The sequence below is a fragment of the Macaca thibetana genome, chromosome 3 (genome assembly GCF_024542745.1).
Source record: "Macaca thibetana thibetana isolate TM-01 chromosome 3, ASM2454274v1, whole genome shotgun sequence".
In the NCBI taxonomy this organism is placed as follows: Eukaryota; Metazoa; Chordata; class Mammalia; order Primates; family Cercopithecidae; genus Macaca; species Macaca thibetana.
Window position 1 is genome coordinate 6,469,962 of NC_065580.1, and position 18,417 is coordinate 6,488,378.

General features: G+C 49.1%; 1 long non-coding RNA gene across 2 annotated transcripts; it reads right to left on the minus strand.

The window, feature by feature from the left end:
- Positions 1–3,738: 3,738 nt before the first annotated feature.
- On the minus strand, positions 3,739–12,376 carry LOC126951646 (uncharacterized). Of its 2 annotated transcripts, XR_007724562.1 has the most exons (5): positions 11,119–12,376; positions 10,089–10,333; positions 9,041–9,215; positions 8,698–8,944; positions 3,739–3,815 (listed from the first exon to the last, which is right to left on the minus strand). It is a non-coding gene; the product is annotated as an uncharacterized LOC126951646 (long non-coding RNA). The 2 variants fall into 2 exon arrangements; XR_007724563.1 differs by lacking the exon at positions 9,041–9,215 and having other exon boundaries at positions 11,119–12,371.
- Between the last annotated feature and the right edge of the window lie 6,041 nt (positions 12,377–18,417).

Here is an 18,417-nt window from a genome sequence, read left to right on the forward strand (position 1 = left end):
TCTCTGAAGTCACCCCGGTGCCCTCTCTCAGCCCCAAACCAACACACACGTGCCCGCTCACTAATAACCAGAGGCGTTGGAGAAATGTCTTTAAAATCATTACCCTCCATGTAAACATTCAAAGCCTGACATGCTGCACAGCGTAGAGAATCGTCGTGAGAACACGATCGCTGCAAATGGGCACAGCAAGGCCCATTTCCAGGCCACCCTGTGTAAATGAGATATTAGCTGAGTCGCAGCTCCAAATGGGTTAATGGGTTAAACCCATTAATGTAAAAGCTTTCCGAGACCCACACACACCTTCATGCCTTCCGAAACAGTGAATCCTCCTTAGCTTTCAGCCTCACCTTCAGCCACAGGGTGAACACTTAGGCCGTGCTGAGCTTCTCGCCTTCTTCCTCATCATCAGTAGACTTTTTCTGTGTGTGTGTGAGACAGGGTCTGGTTCTGTCACCCAGTCTGGAGTGCACTGGCACCATCTCAGCTCACTGCAACCTCCACTTTCCCGGCTCATGTGATCCTCCCATCTCAGCCTCCCAAGCAACTGGACCACAGGCACACATCATCACGCCTGGCTAATTTTTGTATTTTTTTAGAGACGAGGTCTCCCTATGTTGCCCAAGCTGGTCTCAAACTCCTGGCCTAAAGCGATACTCCTGCCTCAACCTCCCAAAGTGCTGGGATTACAGGCCTGAGCCACCGCACCCGGTCCCAGTGGCTGTTTCTGTAGTTGGTGGACAGCCGCTTCCTCCTCCTTCGCACTTGTGAACCTGGTGTGCAAGGAGAAAGATGCTGGAGTCTGTAAGAGATCACAGGCTCTGGGAGAGGGAGGCTCGGCCTCACAGCAGGGAGCTGGGCAGCAGCCTGGCGCCACAGTCGTGGTCCAGGGCATTCGGGGGCCCACTTCTCTGCACCGTCCTAGCAGCTGAGGGCTGCTGGATTCGCGGCCAACAGATGGGTACAGCGTCCAGGGTCTGCCTCTGGGTTCTTATTTCCAAAGAGCGCAGAGGGGCTTTTGGGCACATTTACTCCAAAGGCGAAATCACAAAATCCTTCGCTCTCTCACGCAAATCCCACGTGGTTCATTGCTGCTGCACATAATGAAAAGATTTTAACATCACTTAAAAGGGCTGCTGCAGGCCGCTTTTGCTCCATTCCTTCAGATTTCAACCCAAGGGACCTCTGAGAATGAACGGCCATGCATGGGTTCAGGACTTTAAACCCCCAGCGCTCTGCAGACAAAGGGCGGAGCGTGGCGGCGGCCCGGACGCGGGCAGGAGTGGGGGGCGCGCGCCCTCTGGCGTCCGCCTCGGGCACGGGCGGGCCTGGAAACCACGGCCCAGGTCAGAGGCGCCCACGGAGGGCCAGGGGGACGGGGAAGAGCCCCAGCCTGCAACCCCCGCCCTCCAGAACCTTGGGGGGCAGAGCACAGAGCCGAAGGCACCCGGCACCCAGAGGGGTCCCGGCCAAGCATCCTCGTGTCCCCTCACCGCGCCTGCCACCAACCTTGACCTCAAGCCACAGCCTCCATTTGGAGGCCTGGAAACCGGGTTAAGAAAGCTGCTGAGGTTCACCCAATTCAGAATCCACATCGCTCTCCGACTCTTCGGCAGGGTTCACAAGTACAGCTGTGAATCAGTAATGAGGAGCGCGCATGGAAGGCGGAGCCGGGGTTAGCAGGGCAGGATGCGGGCACCGGGCCGGGTGGGCACACTGCAACGGAGAGGAACCCTGAGCTGTCAGGGAAGTGTGGGGTGCTCGGGGAGGTGTGGGGCGTTCGGTGAGGTGCGGGGCGCTTGGGGAGGTGCGGGGCGCTCGGGGAGGTGCGGGGCGTTCGGTGAGGTGCGGGGCGCTTGGGGAGGTGCAGGGCGCTAGGTGAGGCCATGTAGGGAGGAGTTGAGTTCTATGAGGGGGTGTCATGTTCATATCTGTATCATCACTCATAAAACCGTTAAATTGCAAACTGAAGAGTAACCTACCCAATCAGTAATTCATACAATTCCACAACACATTTTTTTTTTTTTTTTTTGAGACAGGGTCTGGCTGTGTTGCCCAGGCTGGAGTGCAATGGCACAATCTTGGTTCATTGTCGCCTCGATGTCCCGGGCTCAAGCAATCCTCCCACCTCAGCCTCCCGAGTAGCTGGAACTACAGGTGCATGCCACCACACCCAGCTAATTTTTTGTATTTTTTGGTAGAAACGTGGTCTCTCTAGGTTGCCCAGGCTGGTCTTGAACACCTGGACTCAAGTGATCTATCTGCCTCGTCCTCCCAAAGTGTAAGATTACAGGTGTGAGAGACCGCACCTGGCCACACATTTTCTTCCGAAAAGTTAGGTTAAATCCACTAATGTCTATGTTTGCAGGTATGGTGGCCAGATTTAACAAAGAAAAATACAAGTCACCCACGTAGTTTGATGTTCAGATAAACAATGAATAATGTTTTAGTATAAGTATGTCCCATGCAATATTTGTGCTGTAAATATCATATGGGACATGCTTATGATAAAAAATGATGTGTTGTTTATCAGAAATCTAAGTTTCTGCTGGGTGTCCTGTCTTTTTTCCGCAGTTCTATTTGCAAGCTGGCTCGGGCAGTGTTCCGGGCTCAGGAGTGACTTTAGGGTGCCGTACGTGAGGACTAGAATGTGGCAGGAGTGTGGGGAGGCGGTAGCAAACAGTGAGAGAAACAGGAGTACCCAAGAGAGTAACAAGGCACCCCTTCAGAGCCAGTCTTCACATATTTGACAGTTCAGGTAGGAAGAAATGACTTTTCTATTCATAAACATGTAACAACTCTTTGTATTCCAAATAAGACATGCATTAAGTACCCTGAACGTAATATATCATTTTGCCCTATTTGGAGTTGCTGGCGGTGAATTATTTTAAAGATAGTCTCTGAGATGTGTGAAGCTATAGCTTTGTTCATCATGAACAAACATGGGGAAACCAGAGGCAACTGGCCCCGTGTTTCATATTATTCATGTATGGTCTCAACACATATCAGTGCCTCAGGCAGCTTCCTGGCAAGCCCATCCCTTAATTCACTATGAATAACATCTCATTACATAGAGAGGAGCTTATATCTTTGCCTAAACAATGTATTGAATAATATAAATATGGCACATTACCTGAGCTGGCTTTGCCGAGTTCTTTCTTTCTTTCTTTCTTTCTTTCTTTCTTTCTTTCTTTCTTTCTTTCTTTCTTTCTTTCTTTCTTTCTTTCTTTCTTTCTTTTTCTTTCTTTCTCTCTCTTTCTTTTTCTTTCTTTCTTTCTCTCTTTTTCTTTCTTTTTCTTTCTTTCTCTTTCTTTTTCTTTCTTTCTTTCTCTCTCTTTCTCTCTTTCTTTCTTTTTCTTTCTTTCTTTCTTTCTCTCTCTCTTTCTCTCTCTTTCTTTCTTTTTCTTTCTTTCTTTCTTTCTCTCTTTCTCTCTTTCTTTCTTTCTCTTTCTTTCTTTCTCTCTTTTTCTTTCTTTCTTTCTTTCTCTCTCTCTTTCTCTCTTTCTTTCTTTTTCTTTCTTTCTTTCTCTTTCTTTTTCTTTCTTTCTTTCTCTTTCTTTTTCTTTCTTTCTTTCTCTCTCTTTTTCTTTCTTTCTCTCTCTCTTTCTCTCTCTTTCTTTCTTTTTCTTTCTTTCTTTCTTTTTTTTCTTTCTTTCTTTCTTTCTTTCTTTCTTTCTTTCTTTCTTTCTCTCTTTCTTTCTTTCTTTCCTTCTCTTTCTTTCTTTCTTTTTCTTTCTTTCTTTCTTTCTCTCTCTTTCTCTCTCTCTCTTTTTCTTTCTTTCTTTCTTTTATGCCTCTCGATGCCTCGCTTTCCTCATCTGTAAAAACAGGGCATACACAGAGTTTGTGAGAAGCAGAGCCACCGATACATGTGAGGCACATAGAGCCACGCCCAGCACAGTAAGCACCCAAACCAGCCGGTACCGTCATTATTATTTAAAAACAATGCAAGACAGCATCCAGGGGAAGATAGTCTTTCTAAGTTTAAGCAGAGTTATCATGTTATTTCCTTTTTCCAAGCTGGCTTGGTCAACATCCAAAAACGTCCACCCCAAGATCCCTGGTCCAGCTGGGGGGAGAGTCTGCAGGCAGCTTTTACCAAGTGACCTCTATCATTTGAAACTTCGCAGGTCCGGGCTGTGGTGGCACACAGACCATTTTGGTTTGGTTCGACAGGCATTTGCGAAGATTTTAAACACTGTACTCGTTTGCTAGGGCTGTTGTAACAAAGTGCCACAGATGGGGTGCCAGAAACAAGAGCGGCTTCTTTCCTTGCAGTTCTGGAGGCTGGAAGTCAGAAATCAAGTGTGGCAGGGTGGGTTTCTCCTGGGCCTCTCTTCTTGGCTTGTAGATGGCCGTCTTCTCCCTGTGTCTTCATGTGGTCGTCTGTGCATGTCTGTCCTCATCTCCCCTGGTCATAGGAACACCAGTCCCACCAGGTTAGGGCCCACCCTGATGACCTCGCTTTAACTTCATTACCCTTCATTACCCTTGAAAGACCCTATTTCCAAAAGCAGTCACATTCTGAGGTCCTGCAGGTGAGAATGCAACACACAGATTTGGGAGGCACCATTCAGCCCACAGAGGTGCCTTTGCATGCCTCAGTGCTCTGTGGGGACATGCTGTGGGGACGCCCTGCGTGTATGCTGTGGGGACGCTGTGGAGGCACTGTGATGTGCTGTGGGGGTGCTGTGGGGACGCACTATGTCGGGATGCTGTGGGGACGCCCTGTGTGTATGTTGTGGGGACGCTGTGAGGGTGCACTGTGGGGATGCTGTGGGGGTATGCTGTGGGGACATGCTGTGGGGAAGCGCTATGGGGGTGCTGTGGAGACGCGCTGTGTTTATGCTGTGGGGACGCTGTGGGGACGCCCTGTGGGGACGCTGTGAGGGTGTGCTGTGGGGATGTGCTGTGGGGATGCTGTGGGGATGCTGTGGGGGCGCTGTGGGGACGTGCTGTGAGGACACTGTCGGGGCACTGTGGGGACACGCTGTGGGGATGCGCTAGGGGGGTGCTGTGGGGACATGCTGTGGGGACATGCTGTGGGGACGCGCTGTGGGGACATGCTGTGGGGACGCGCTGTGGGGACATTGTGGAGACACACTGTGGGAACGCTGTGGGGATGCGCTATAGGGAAGCACTGTGGGGATGTGCTATGGGGACGCGCTGTGGGGACGCGCTTTGGGGGCGCTGTGGGGTCACGCTGTGGGGACGCACTGTGGGGACTCCCGGTGGGGACACGCTGTGGGGGCGCACTGTGGGGACGCTGTGGGGACGTGCTATGGTGGCGCTGTGGGGACGCCCGGTGGGGACGCTGTGGGGGGACGCCATGGTCCTGCGTTCGCACAGACCCCACCCATCTAAATCCTGCCTCCTGCATTCACTTGCTGCTCAGTCATAGGCGAGTCAGCCTGTTTCCTCATGAATAAAAGGACAGTAAGAATAATAAGACCAGGCCAGGCGTGGTGGCTCAGGCCTGTAATCCCAGCACTTTGGGAGGCGGAGGCGGGTGGATCACCTGAAGTCAGGAGTTCAAGACCAGCCTGGCCAACATGGTGAAACCCCATCTCTACTGAAAATACAAAAATTAGCCAGGCGTGGTGGTGCATGCCTGTAATCCCAGCAACTTGGGACGCTGAGGCAGGAGAATCACTTGAATCCAGGGGGCAGGGCTTATAGTGAGCCAAGATCACGCCACTGCACTCCAGCCTGGGTGACAGAATGAAACTCCATCTCAAAAAAATAAAAATAAAAAACCAGAATCCTAAGTCCACAGGTGGATCTGCGGATTATATGACCAAACCTCCACGAAGCCGCCAGTTTGGTGCCTGGCACACAGCAAGGATGCCAGAGAGGCAAGCCCTGGCCTCTGCAGTCTTGAGGAATTGTGCTTCTGTCGCAGGGGTGATGGAGTGCTGAGAATCCACCCGCTGCGGACTGCATGCTTGTGTCCCTCAAAACTCACATCTTGAAGCCCTCATCCCCAGTATGATGGTATTTGGAGATGGGGTCTTTGGGAAGTGATTGGAGTTAGATGAGGTTACAAGGATGGGGTCTGCCTGAAGAGATGAGTGTCCTTATAAAAACAGAAACACAAGAGGTCCTTCTCCCTCCCACCCTCCCACCAGGCCCTGAGTGCACCCACCAAGGAAAGGCCATGTGAGGACATACGAGAAGACAGCCTTGTGCAAGCCAGGAAGAGACCTGGCTTCCAAACGCCAGGCTCCAGATCTGCCCGGTTTATAGTATTCAGCAGCCCAAATTGACTAAGACACAACCTTCATAATGCAATTTGCCTAACTCAGTGGTTATAAACTCTGGAGCACCTTACAACCACTCTGCTAATCTTAAAAGATGATACCCAGGCCGGGCATGGTGGCTCATGCCTGTAATCCCAGCACTTTGGGAGGCAGAGGCGGGTGGATCATCTAGGGTCAGGAGTTCAAAACCAGCCTGGCCAACATGGTGAAACCCCATCTCTAATAAAAATAAAAAAATTAGCCAGGCATGGTGGTGGGCACCTGTAATCCCAGCTACTCAGGAGGCTGAGGCAGGAGAATCGCTTGAACCCAGGAGGCAGAGGTTGCAGTGAACCAAGATCACACCATTGCACTCCAGCCTGGGCAACAGAGCAAGAAAAAAAAAAAAAGACGGTGCCCAAGCCCCAAAAACAGACATCCAGGCCCATGGAAGAGAATAGAGAGCCCAGAAACAAATCACACAGTCACAGTCAGATGGTCTTTGACAAGACCGGGAACACACACTGGGGGAAAGGACAGGCTCTTCTATAAAGGGTGCTGGAAAAATAGGAGAGCCACATGCCAAATAATGAAACTCATCTCCCTCCATCTACAAAAATCAACTCAAAATGTATTAAAGACTTAAATGTAAGACCTGAAACTAGACATCTACTAGAAGACAACAGTGAAAAAAACTCCATGGCATTGGTCTGGGCAATGATTTCTTGAATATGACCCCAAAAGCACAGGCAACAAAAGCAAAAGAAAATTTTAAAAGACACAAAAATCACACAGAAGCTAGCAGCTAACAATCAAAAAAGCTCCTGATGTATGAGGTGTCAGACATCCAAGACCATTGTCCACTGTTCCAGTGCCAGAGTCCCCCTTTGTTTCCAGGTCCCTCGGTCCTTCACTTCCTTCCAAGCCTTCAATGGCCCTGCTCACACTTCCCAGCAGTCACCAGACACTGTCCACAAGGTCAGGCACGTCCCAAGAGCATCAGAGCAATGCAGGCCCAACGCAGGACCACCTGCCCTTTGACGCACCACGGGATGGAGTGAGATGGAGGGCTGGACAGACAGAGTAGGACCGCGGCCCAGCGGCGCACCCTCGGCAGCAAGGGCTGCAGATCCTACGTTGCCTTCCTTGGCGCATTCTCTAAGATGTTTCAAAGATGACTACTTGGGTTCAAAAGTGAGCACGCCAACTCCCCCAATGCCTGAAGACGCCGGCATCTGAGCCCGCTGATTGACACTGGCTTCACACGCACTAAGAATTCCCTGATCTCTTCTCTTTAATAAGCCATTCTCGAAAGGTCTTCATTACTTCCTAATTGTCGGAATTCATTTGCTTCATTTTTCTGGTTAAGAAACATTTAAAAAATTAATCTCCAACCTTGGGCTGCTGTTAATTTAAAAGCTCCTCCATGCTTATTAATGGCATCATTTGTTCTATCAATCTTACCCTACAACCACAGTGCCACCCGTGTGAATGCACACACACGTGCACACACACACACACTGATTTCAAAGTCCTTCCTTTGTTCTCTCTCTTTCTGGTTAAAAATTTGATTCACCGGGCGCAGTGGCTCACTCCTGTAATTCCAGCACTTTGGGAGGCCGAGGCAGGCGGATCACTAGAGGTTGGCAGTTCGAGACCAACCTGACCAACACGGAGAAACCCCGTATCTACAAAAAATACAAAACCAGCCGGGCATGGTGGCGCATGTCTGTAATCCCAGCTACTCGGGAGGCTGAGGAAGGAGAATCGCTTGAACCCGAGAGGCAGAGGTTGCGGTGAGCTGAGATCGCGCCACTGCACTCCGGCCTGGGCAACAAGAGCAAAACTCCGTCTCAAAAAAAAAAATTTTTTTTTATTCTTTCATCCATCCCATAACCACTGTCCCTGTAATATCTACTTGACTTTTATTTTGTAGCTATTTATTTTTATATATTTAGGAGGCAGGAGTGCAAGCTTCTTACTTGTACATATTGCATAGTCGTGGAATCTGGCTTTTAGTAGATCCATCTCTCAAAGAGTGAACATTGAGATGTTAGAGGTCACTCTGTGAACACTAGAATAGAAACAGGGCAGGTGGGCACGCCCTCTCTTTGAAGAACCCCAGGCTGCTCTGGGATCAATTTCACAGGCGGCTACAGGTCCACTCCCAGCTTCCCTCCTCCCTGCAACGGGTGCCGTCCTTGCCTCCCTCTCTCTTCAGTTCCTGGAAAGCCGTCATGATGGTGAGGTCATGGGAAACTAGTCGGACTCCACCCCTGCCTCATCCTGCTTACCCCACCCTGTCCTCCAGGACCTCCCGCTGAGGGTGTGGAAAAAAATGCTCCGCCCAGATCTCTGCTGCTTTGTGTCTCATCCCTCCTGATATCCACCATAACACTAAACACAGCACTTGGGCATCAGAAGCCCACAAATATTTGTTGAAAAATTAATTAGACAGTACCTAACATGAGAACGTCCATTTGTTTTATTAGTCAACATCCAGGAAGAATATCCACTACAATTAGAAGAGCAAGCACGTTTCCTCTCAAGTGCTGACTCCAAATCATCACAGTCCCCCCAACCTGCAGATGATACTGAAGCTGCCTCTGGGATCAGAAGGAAGGAGCATCGGCAGCGGCTACGACCCATCATCACGCTGGGCCCGAGAGAGCGGCTGGTGGTGCGGGCAGGGTGCCAGTCAGCGTTCTCTGGAGAAATGGAACCAACAGGAGAGAGAGAAAAAAAGATATACACACAGATCTAGACATAGATGGAGAGGGAGAAATGCTAAAGAATTGACTCACGGCATTGTGGGGGCTGGCAGGACAGACCAGCAGGACTGGACACTCAGGTAAGAGCTGATGGGCCGGGCACGGTGGCTCATGCCCATAATCCCAGCAGTTTGCGAGGCTGAGGTGGGAGGACTGCTTGAGGCCAGGAGTTACAGACCAGCCAGGTCAACATAGCAAGACCTTGTCTCTACAAAAAATTTAAAATTAGCTGGGTGTGGTAGTTTGCACCTATATAATCCTAGCTCCTCAGGAGGCTGAAGCAGGAGGATCACTCGAGCTGAGATCACGCCACTGCACTCCAGCCACGGATGGTGGTGTAAGACCCTGTCTCAAAAAAATGTTAAAAAAAGAACCAATGATGACTGATGTTTCAGCATTGAGTCCAAAATCTGCAGGGCAGCCCAGCAGGCTGGAAACTCAGGCAGGACTTCTATGTTACAGTCTTCAGACAGGATTCCTTCTTCGCTAGGAGCCCTCAGTTTTGGCTCTTAAGGCCTTCAGCTGATTGGGTGAGGCCCACCCATATACTAGAGGGTAATTCCCTTTACTTAAAGCCAACTGAGTGTAAACGTTAATCATATCTACAAAATATGTTCACAGCCAGGCACGGTGGCTCATGCCTGTAATCCTAGAACTTTGGGAGGCCAAGACGGGAGGATAGCTTGAGCCCAGGAGTTTGAGAACAGCCTGGGCAACACAGTAAAACCCCATCTTTACAAAAAATAAAAAAATAAAAACATTTGTCAGGCACGGTGGCACATGCCTATGGTCCCAGCTACTCAGGAGACTGAGATGGAAAGATCACTTGAGCCTGGGAGGTTGAGGCTACAGTGAACCATAATCGTGTACTGCACTCCAGCCTGGGTAACAGAGTGAGACCCTGTCTCAAAAAAAAACACAAATATATATATTCACAACATCTGGACTAACATTTGACCGCACAGCTGCACAGCCTAGCCTAGCCTAGCCTGGTCAGGTTGACACCTAACATTGACCATCACAGGTACCATTAATTTTCCATCCCTAGTATAGGAGTTCCCCCCCATCTAATCTGCTGTACCTTTGAGAAACCCTTGAGACAGTGCTGATGACATCCATCCAACAGGTTCTCAGTGACGCCACCTCTTCACGGAATATGGAATTCATAAAGCTGATGCTTGACTGTAGAATTTAGAAGCCTCGAGGACTTTCAGAATTCAATCAGAAAGTTCCTTGAGGCCCAAAGACATGTCAGTGTGTGTGAGTCTATCCCGATTTCCTGGGAAGTCCCCCCTTCACAGCCTTCAAAGTCGACAGTTTCCTCCCCTGTAACAGAAAAAGGGGAAGTGGGAGAGAAATGTAAAGAAAAAGGGGAAGTTCATATCCAATGGGCACTAATGGTTTAATGTGCCAAAATGAATTGATTTTCTGTTAAAAGCCAAAAGGCAGCAGTTAGACTAAATACGCCTTCCCTTGCTTGTGGCCTGTGTGCGTGGTAATGTATGGATGCAATACAAGTTAATTGGTTTTGTTGGGATTCACCAAAGAAAAAATTGCAGAATCCAATTGCTACCACTAATTAGAATTTCTGAGAGCACCGTAGTAAAAACCGATTATCCACTTCCTCAGTCATTTTCTAATCTTCTTGATCAAATTTATGCACTCAGTCTCTCTAGTGAGTCCCCAATACAGCCTTCTATCAAATCTGTATAATTAGTGCGCCCTGCAGATAGTCGCAGATTTTCTGCCCTGGCTAACAGTTGGGAACCAGTGAACGTCTCTGTTTGCTCAGCTTTCTCTCTCCAACCTACGAGAGCCCCAGTTAAGTCTCACACCCTCCATAAGACTTTGCCCAGTCATGGAGACCACGTGGTCTCACATGGTTTTGGCCCTCGGAGCCCCTCCCCATAGCCTCATTTGACATTAATATGTTATGTTGTTTAGCACGTCGTGATAACTTCCCTCTGCATCAGAACTGCACATTTTTAGAATAGTAGCTGTATCTTCTATCCCATTATTTTGGTCAACAAATGCTCCGAGAATGATGTCCCTTTAGAGGGGCATCTTCCACACTCTAAAAATCATCGTAACGATAGTCATTTGGCAGATACCTGACAAAGTACTTCTCCACATTATTATCCTGTTGGGCAGTCCCAATGCCCCTGTGAGGTCAGTCGATGTCTCTGGCACGCACGTCCGTGTGAAGAGACCACCAAACAGGCTTTGTGTGAGCATCAAGGCTGTTTATTTCACCTGAGTGCAGGCAGGCTGAGTCCAAAAAGAGAGTCAGTGAAGGGAGACAGGGGTGGGGCCATTTTATAGGATTTGGGTAGGTCATGGAAAATTACAGTCAAAGGGGGTTGTTCTCTGGCGGGCAGGGGCGAGGGTCACAAGGTGCTCAGTGGGGGAGCTTCTGAGCCAGAAGAAGGAATTTCACAAGGTAATGTCATCAGTTAAGGCAGGAACCAGTCATTTTCACTTCTTTTGTGATTCTTCACTTGCTTCAAGCCATCTGGATGTATTGGATGTATACCTGCAGGCTTTGGCTCAGAGGCCTGACATTCCTGTTGTCTTATATTGATAAGAAAAACAAAAAAAGATAGTGTTGAAGTATTGGGGTGGTGAAAATTTGGGGGGTGGTATGGAGAGATAATGGGCAATGTTTCTCAGGGCTGCTTTGAGCGGGATTAGGGGCGGTGTGGGAACCTAGAGTGGGACAGATTAAGCTGAAGGAAGATTTTGTGGTAAGGGGTGATATTGTGGGGTTGTTAGAAGAAACATTTGTCATATAGAATGATTGGTGATAGCTTGGATATGGTTTTGTATGAATTGAGAAACTAAACAGAAGATATAAGATCTGAATAAGAGAAGAAGAAAAACAGGTATTAAAAGACCAAGAACTGGGAGGACCCAGGGCATCTAATTACAGAGTGCCCAAGGGGGTTCAGCATAATTACTTGCTTGGTTGACGAGTTTTTGGGCTCTATCCTTGACAGAGTCCTCCTTTCTAAGTAGGAGGCTGAGCTTGGTGAAGAGTGTTTTTAAAAGACCATTAGTCCATTCTACCTTTCCTGAAGACTGAGGACAGTAAGAGGTATGAAGGTTTTACTGAATATCAAGAGCCTGAGAAACTGCTTGGGTGATTTGACTAATAAAAGCCGGTCTGTTATTGGACTGTATAGAGGTGGGAAGGCCAAACCAAGGAATTATGTCTGACAGAAGGAAGAAATGATCACGGTGGCCTTCTCAGACCCTGTGGGAAAGGCCTCTACCCATCCAGTGAAAGTGTCTACCCAGACCAGGAGGTATTTTAGTTTCCTGACTGGAGGCATGTGAGTAAAGTTAATTTGCCAGTCCCAGGCAGGGGCAAATCCCTGAGCTTGATGTGTAGGGAAGGGAGGGGGCCTCAACAATCTCTGAGGAGTAGTAGAATAGCAGATGGAACACTGAGAAGTGCTTTCCTTGAGGGAAGATTTCCACGATGAAAGGAAGTGAGAGGTTCTAAGAGGCAGGGTAGCAGCTTGTAACCTACATGGAAGAGGTTATGAAATGACGACAGAATAGAATGGGCCTGTGAGGCTGGAAGGAGATATTTTCCTTGGTCCAAGCACCATTTGCCTTGTGTGGGAAGAGATTGATCGGTGGACGTTTCAGTGGGGGAGTAGGTGGGAGTGACCGATGAGAAGGAGAAAAACTGCCGTAAGGGTCAGAAGTTGGAACGCTAGCTGCTTTTTTAGCTACCTTATCAGCATAAGCGTTACCCTGAGTGATGGGATCTGATGCCTTTTGATGGCCCTTGCAGTGAATGACTCCAGCTTCCTTTGGAAGTAAAGCGGCCTTGAGGAGAGTTTTTATTAAAGGGGCATTAATGATGGAGGACCCTTGTATAGTGAGGAAACCTCTTTCTGCCCATATAACAGCATGGTGGTGCAGGATACGAAGGCATATTTACAGTCAGTATAAATATTGACACATAGTCCCTTTACAAGAGTGAGGGCTCGAGTTAAGGCAATGAGTTTGGCTTGCTGAGAGGTAGTGGAGAGGGGCAGAGCGGTAGCCTCAAGGATAGATGTGGAAGATACTATAGCATAACCTGCTTTTGCTGGTGAGTGGTGATTAGGCCTGGTGGAACTGCCATCAATAAACCAAATGTGATCAGGGTGAGGAACAGAAAAGAAGGAAATATGGGGAAATGGAGTGAATACCAGGTGGATTAGAGAGATACAGTCATGGAGGTCAGGTGTGGTATCAGGAATAATGTGGGAGCCAGCCTAAAACAGTAAGGTCAAGTTGTTTGGACAGAAAGGCTACACGGTGCAGTCCCAGCTCTTGTGTAAGAATTTCGACCACAAAGTCCTGCACTTCGGCTCTGTGTAATGAAAAAGGGTTGAGATGAGTTAGGGAGAGCTGGTGTGGGAGCAGCTTCCAGGGCTGTTTTTAAGGAACAGAAAGAGGAGTGGGGAATGGATCTTTTAGGATCTATGGGGTCAGCTAGGTTTTCTTTTGTAAGTTCATATAATGGTTTAGTCAGGATGGTAAAACTAGGTACCCAAAGGCGGAAGTACCTAATCATGCCTAGGAAGGAAAGGACTTGTTGCTTCGTAGAAGGGGTTGGGGTTTGGGAGATTAGCCAGACATGATTAGCAGGGAGAGCATGTGTGTTTTTATGAAGAATTATGCCAAGATAGGTGACAGAAGAGAATTTCTCAGAATTTCTCAGAAATTTGGGCTTGACTGAAGTAACGGGGGTCATCCGTGAAGCCTTGTGGCAGTACAGCCCAGGTAATTTGCTGAGCCTGATGGGTGTCAGGGTCAGTCCAAGTGAAAGTGAAGAGAGGCTGGGATGAAGAGTGCAAAGGAATAGTAAAGAAAGTATGTTTGAGATCCAGAACAGAATAATGGGTTGTGGAGGGGTTGTGGAGGGAGGTATTGAGGATAGGAAAGTATATGGGTTTGGCACTTCAGGGTGGATAGGCAAGACAATTTGGTTGATAAGGCGCAGATCCTGAACTAACTTGTAAGACTTGTCTGGTTTTCGGACAGGTAAAATGGGGAATTGTAAGGAGAGTTTATAGGCTTTAAAAGGCCATCCTGTAACAGGCGAGTGATAATGGGCTTTAATCCTTTTAAAGCCTGCTGTGGGATGGGATATTGGCATTGAGCGGGGTCAGGGTGATTAGGTTTTAATGGGATGTAAGGGGTGCATGATTGTCACCAAGGAGGGCATAGAGGTGTCCCATAGTTGTGGATTAAGGTGGGAAGATACAAGGGGAGGATGCAAAGGAGGCTTTGAACTGGGGGAAAAGGGCGGCAATGAGGTGTGGCTGTAGCCCAGGAATAGTCAGGGAAGCAGATAATTTAGTTAAAATGCCTCCACCTAATAAGGGAACCGGACAGGTGGGGATAACTAAAAAGGAGTGCACAAAAGAATATTGTCTAAGTTGGCACCACAGTTGGGGAGTTTTAAGAGGTTTAGAAGCCTGGCCGTCAATACCCACAACAGTTATGGAGGTAAGGGAAACAGGCCCTTGAAAAGAAGGTAATGTGGAGTGGGTAGCCTCTGTATTGATTAAGAAGGGGATGGACTTACCCTTCACTGTAAGAGTTACCCAAAGTGTCTGTGATGGTCCAGAGGGCTTCCGAGGTGATCAGGCAGCATCAGTCTTCAGCCGCTAAGCCAAGAAGATCTGCGAAGGAGTCAGTCAGAGAGCCTTGGGCCAGAGTTCCAGGGGCTCTGGGGAGTGGCTGCCAGGCGAGGTGGACAGTCAAATTTCCAGTGGGGTCCCGCACAGATGGGACACGGCTTAGGAGGAATCCCAGGCTGCGGGCATTCCTTGGACCACTGGCCAGATTTCCGGCACCTGAAGCAAAATCCTGGGGGAGGAAGTCCTGAAGGAATCCCTGACCGCTGTGACTTAGGCATTTTGAAGTTCTGGTGTGTTGGAGATGTGGCTGAGGTTTCTCTTACAGCAGAGGCAAGTAATTGCAACTCTTCTCTATTATTGTACACCTTGAAGGCAAGGTAAATTAAGTCCTGTTGTGGGGTTTGAGGGCTGGAATCTAATTTTTGGAGCTTTATTTAATGTTGGGAGCAGATTGGGTAATAAAATGCATATTGAGAATAAGATGGCCTTCTAACCCTTCAGGGTCTAGGGCTGTAAAGCGTCTCAAGGTTGCTGCCAAATGGGCCATGCACTGGGCTGGGTTTTTATATTTGATGAAAAAGAGCCTAAACACTAACTGATTTGGGAGAGGTCGGATAAAGAAAAAAGAACATTAACCTTGACCATACCTTTAGCTTCAGCCACCTCTTTAAGAGGAAATTGTTGGGCAGGTTGGGGAGGGCTAGTTGCGAAACAAAACTGTAAGACGTAAGCTGGACCAGGTGTGAGGAGGGGAGGTGATAGAAGGATCATAGGGTGGCGGAGTGGAGGCTGAGGAAGAATTGGAGCCTGATTCAGCCTGGCAGGGAGCGACCTGAGGAGGAGCAGTCTGGGGAGGAGAGGTGAGGTCAGATGGGTCGGTAGAAAAGGAAGATTGAAAAGACTCAGCAACGCTTGGGGTTGGGACAGAGGGGACAGGTGGGAAGGAAAGGAGGAAGATTTGGGACAAGTCGCATTGGGAACAGAGACTAGGGAGGGACCAATGTATAAAACAATGCCTGGACGTCAGGCACCTCAGACCGTTTGCATATTTTACGACAAGAATTATCTAGATCTCGTAGGATGGAAAAATCGGAAGTGACATTTTCTGGCTATTTGGAACCATTATTGAGTTTGTATTGGGGTCAAGCGGCATTGCAGAAGAAAATAAGGCATTTAGGTTTTAGGTCAGGTATGAGTTGAAGTGGTTTTAGGTTCTTGAGAACACAGGCTAAGGGAGAAGAGGGAGGAATGGAAGGTGGAAGGTTGCCCATAGTGAAGGAGGCAAGCCCAGAGAAAAGAGAGGGTACAAACATGGAGAGAAGCGGCAGGGGGTGCTTGCCCCCTAGGAAAGTGGTACTTGCCACTAAAGGTGAAGGACCAAGGCAGGTGTCCCCACGGTGATTAGACACCTCTGAAACGTGGGTGAATAATCAAGCAGGCATCCCCACAGTGATTAAACACCAAGGGAAGATTGTCTTCCCGAGTCCATGACTGGCACCGGAGTTTTGGGTTCATGGATAAAACGCGTCTCCTCTATCTCTACCAGAAAAAGAAAGGAACTGAAATTAAGAGAAGGGAGAGATTGAAGGATGGTGCCAAGATTGAAAGGAGAAAGAGGTTGAGGGATAGTGAGAGAGGTTGGATAAGAGAGTAAAAAGAGTCCACTTACCCGATTTAAATTTGGTGAGATGTTCCTTGGGCTGGTTGGTCTGAGGACCCAAGGTTGTAGGTGGATCTTTGTCATGGAGCAAAGAGCAGGAGGACAGGTGATTGATCTCCCAAGGGAGGTCCCCCGATCCGAGTCACAGCAACAAATGTCACGCGCATTCGTGTGAAGAGACCACCAACAGGCTTTGTGTGAGCAATAAAGCTTTTTAATCACCTGAGTGCAGGCGGGCTGAGTCCAAAAAGACAGTCAGCAAAGGGATATAGGGGTGGGGCCATTTTATAGGATTTGGGTAGGTAGTGGAAAATTACAGTCAAAAGGGGTTGTCCTCTGGCGGGGCAGGGGTCACGAGGTGCTCAGTGGGGGAGCTTCTGAGCCAGAAGAAGGAATTTCACAAGGTAATGTCATCAGTTAGGGCAGGAACTGGCCATTTTCACTTCTTTTGTGATTCTTCACTTGCTTCAGGCCATCTGGATGTATATGTTCAGGCTTGGGCTCAGAGGGCTGACAGTCTCATTTTGTCAGCAGGAAAATAGAGGGTCCTGCCTCCGGGTACAGAGACTGAGGAGCTCACCCTGGGCTTGACCTCCAGATCTGACCTTCAAAACATACACTCTGCTCTGTCACAGGAAGCAGCGAGGGCTGGGATTCCCTCCAAGCTCCGGGTGCACGGGCAGGTGCAGGAGCCAGCCTCTAGGCTCCCAAGCCACCGCTTCTACACTGTGGAGAATCAAAAGTAACTAGACGGGGGCCACCACGTGCCCCTGGTGTCAGCCTCCCCCTTCCCCAGCCTCCGCCCTCAGGCATCTTCTGCCTCCTGCTCCCCTGGTTCTCTATTTGTCACTTTACTACTTCAAGGAGCTCACTGTCTCCACTTGACATTTGCATAAGTAACTGTAAAATTTAAAACCTTCATCTATTAAAAACCCAGTCACTCAACAGTAGGTAGTAAATTTTATGAGGTGTCAACTGGTGAGTGGGGGAGGGGACAGAGACCAGCATGGAGCGCCCAGCACCCTGCGGGGCGTTTCCAGCACCCCTGCCTCTCCTGGCTCACCCCCTGCCCATGCACACCCCTCTGCCCGGCTCCTCCATGCTGGGACGGGACTCTGCAATGCAGTGACCTCAGCCTCTCGCTGCAAACCTTCCAATGACCCCTGCAGTCAGCCCCGGGGCATACACGGCTCTGTCCCTCACCACCTACCCTGCCAGCCTTCTTCCAGTGTCTTCCCAGTGAGAGGCCCTCAGCCATTAGACCAACGTCCCTTCTGGATTAACAGGCCCAGGCCTTGCTTGAATTATCAGAGCACTTTAGCATCAAGCCCAAGGGCCTGTGGTGGCTCTCCTCCTTCCTCCACCCTTTAGTCCAGTGTTCCTCAAATTTAAGATGCACACAAGTCACCCTGCAGCCTGTACCATGAGGAGCTGGACTCAGTAGGACTGGCGGGGCCTGAGAGCCCTCATTTCCAGCAAGTTCCCAGGAGATATTGATGCAACGGCTCCACCCAGCACGCACACGGCAGCAAGGATCCAGTCTCAGAGACGACTGTGCTGGGGGCCAGCGCTTCTTCCCAGATGCGTAACCAAGAGTCTCGGGAAGACTTAGGTCTTTTTCTTTCTTTTTCTCCCCACCCTTTAAGATCCTATCCTACTGGGACCAGTAGAAGAGCTAAAAGACCAAGTGCAGGTCAGGTGCGGTGGGTCACACCTTTGGGAGGCTGATGCGGGCAGATCACATGAGGTCAGGAGTTCAAGACCATCCTGGCCAACATGGTGAAACCCCATCTCTACCAAAAATACAAAAATTAGCCAGGCGTGGTGGCACACACCTGTAATTCCAGCTACTCGGGAGGCTGAGGCAGGATAATCACTTGAACCTGGGAGTCAGAGGATGCAGTGAGCCATGATTGCACCACTGTACTCCAGCCTGGGCGACACAGCAAGACTTCCATCTCTAAAAAAGGAAAAAAAAAAAAAAAAAAAAAAAAAGATCAAGCACATGCAAAGATGATACTGAACTACTTAGACCCCAGCGCAGCACAGACCCCACGGATCCCAGCAGGTGCCATCCATCAGCCGGCAGCCCCGCCAGTGAGGGG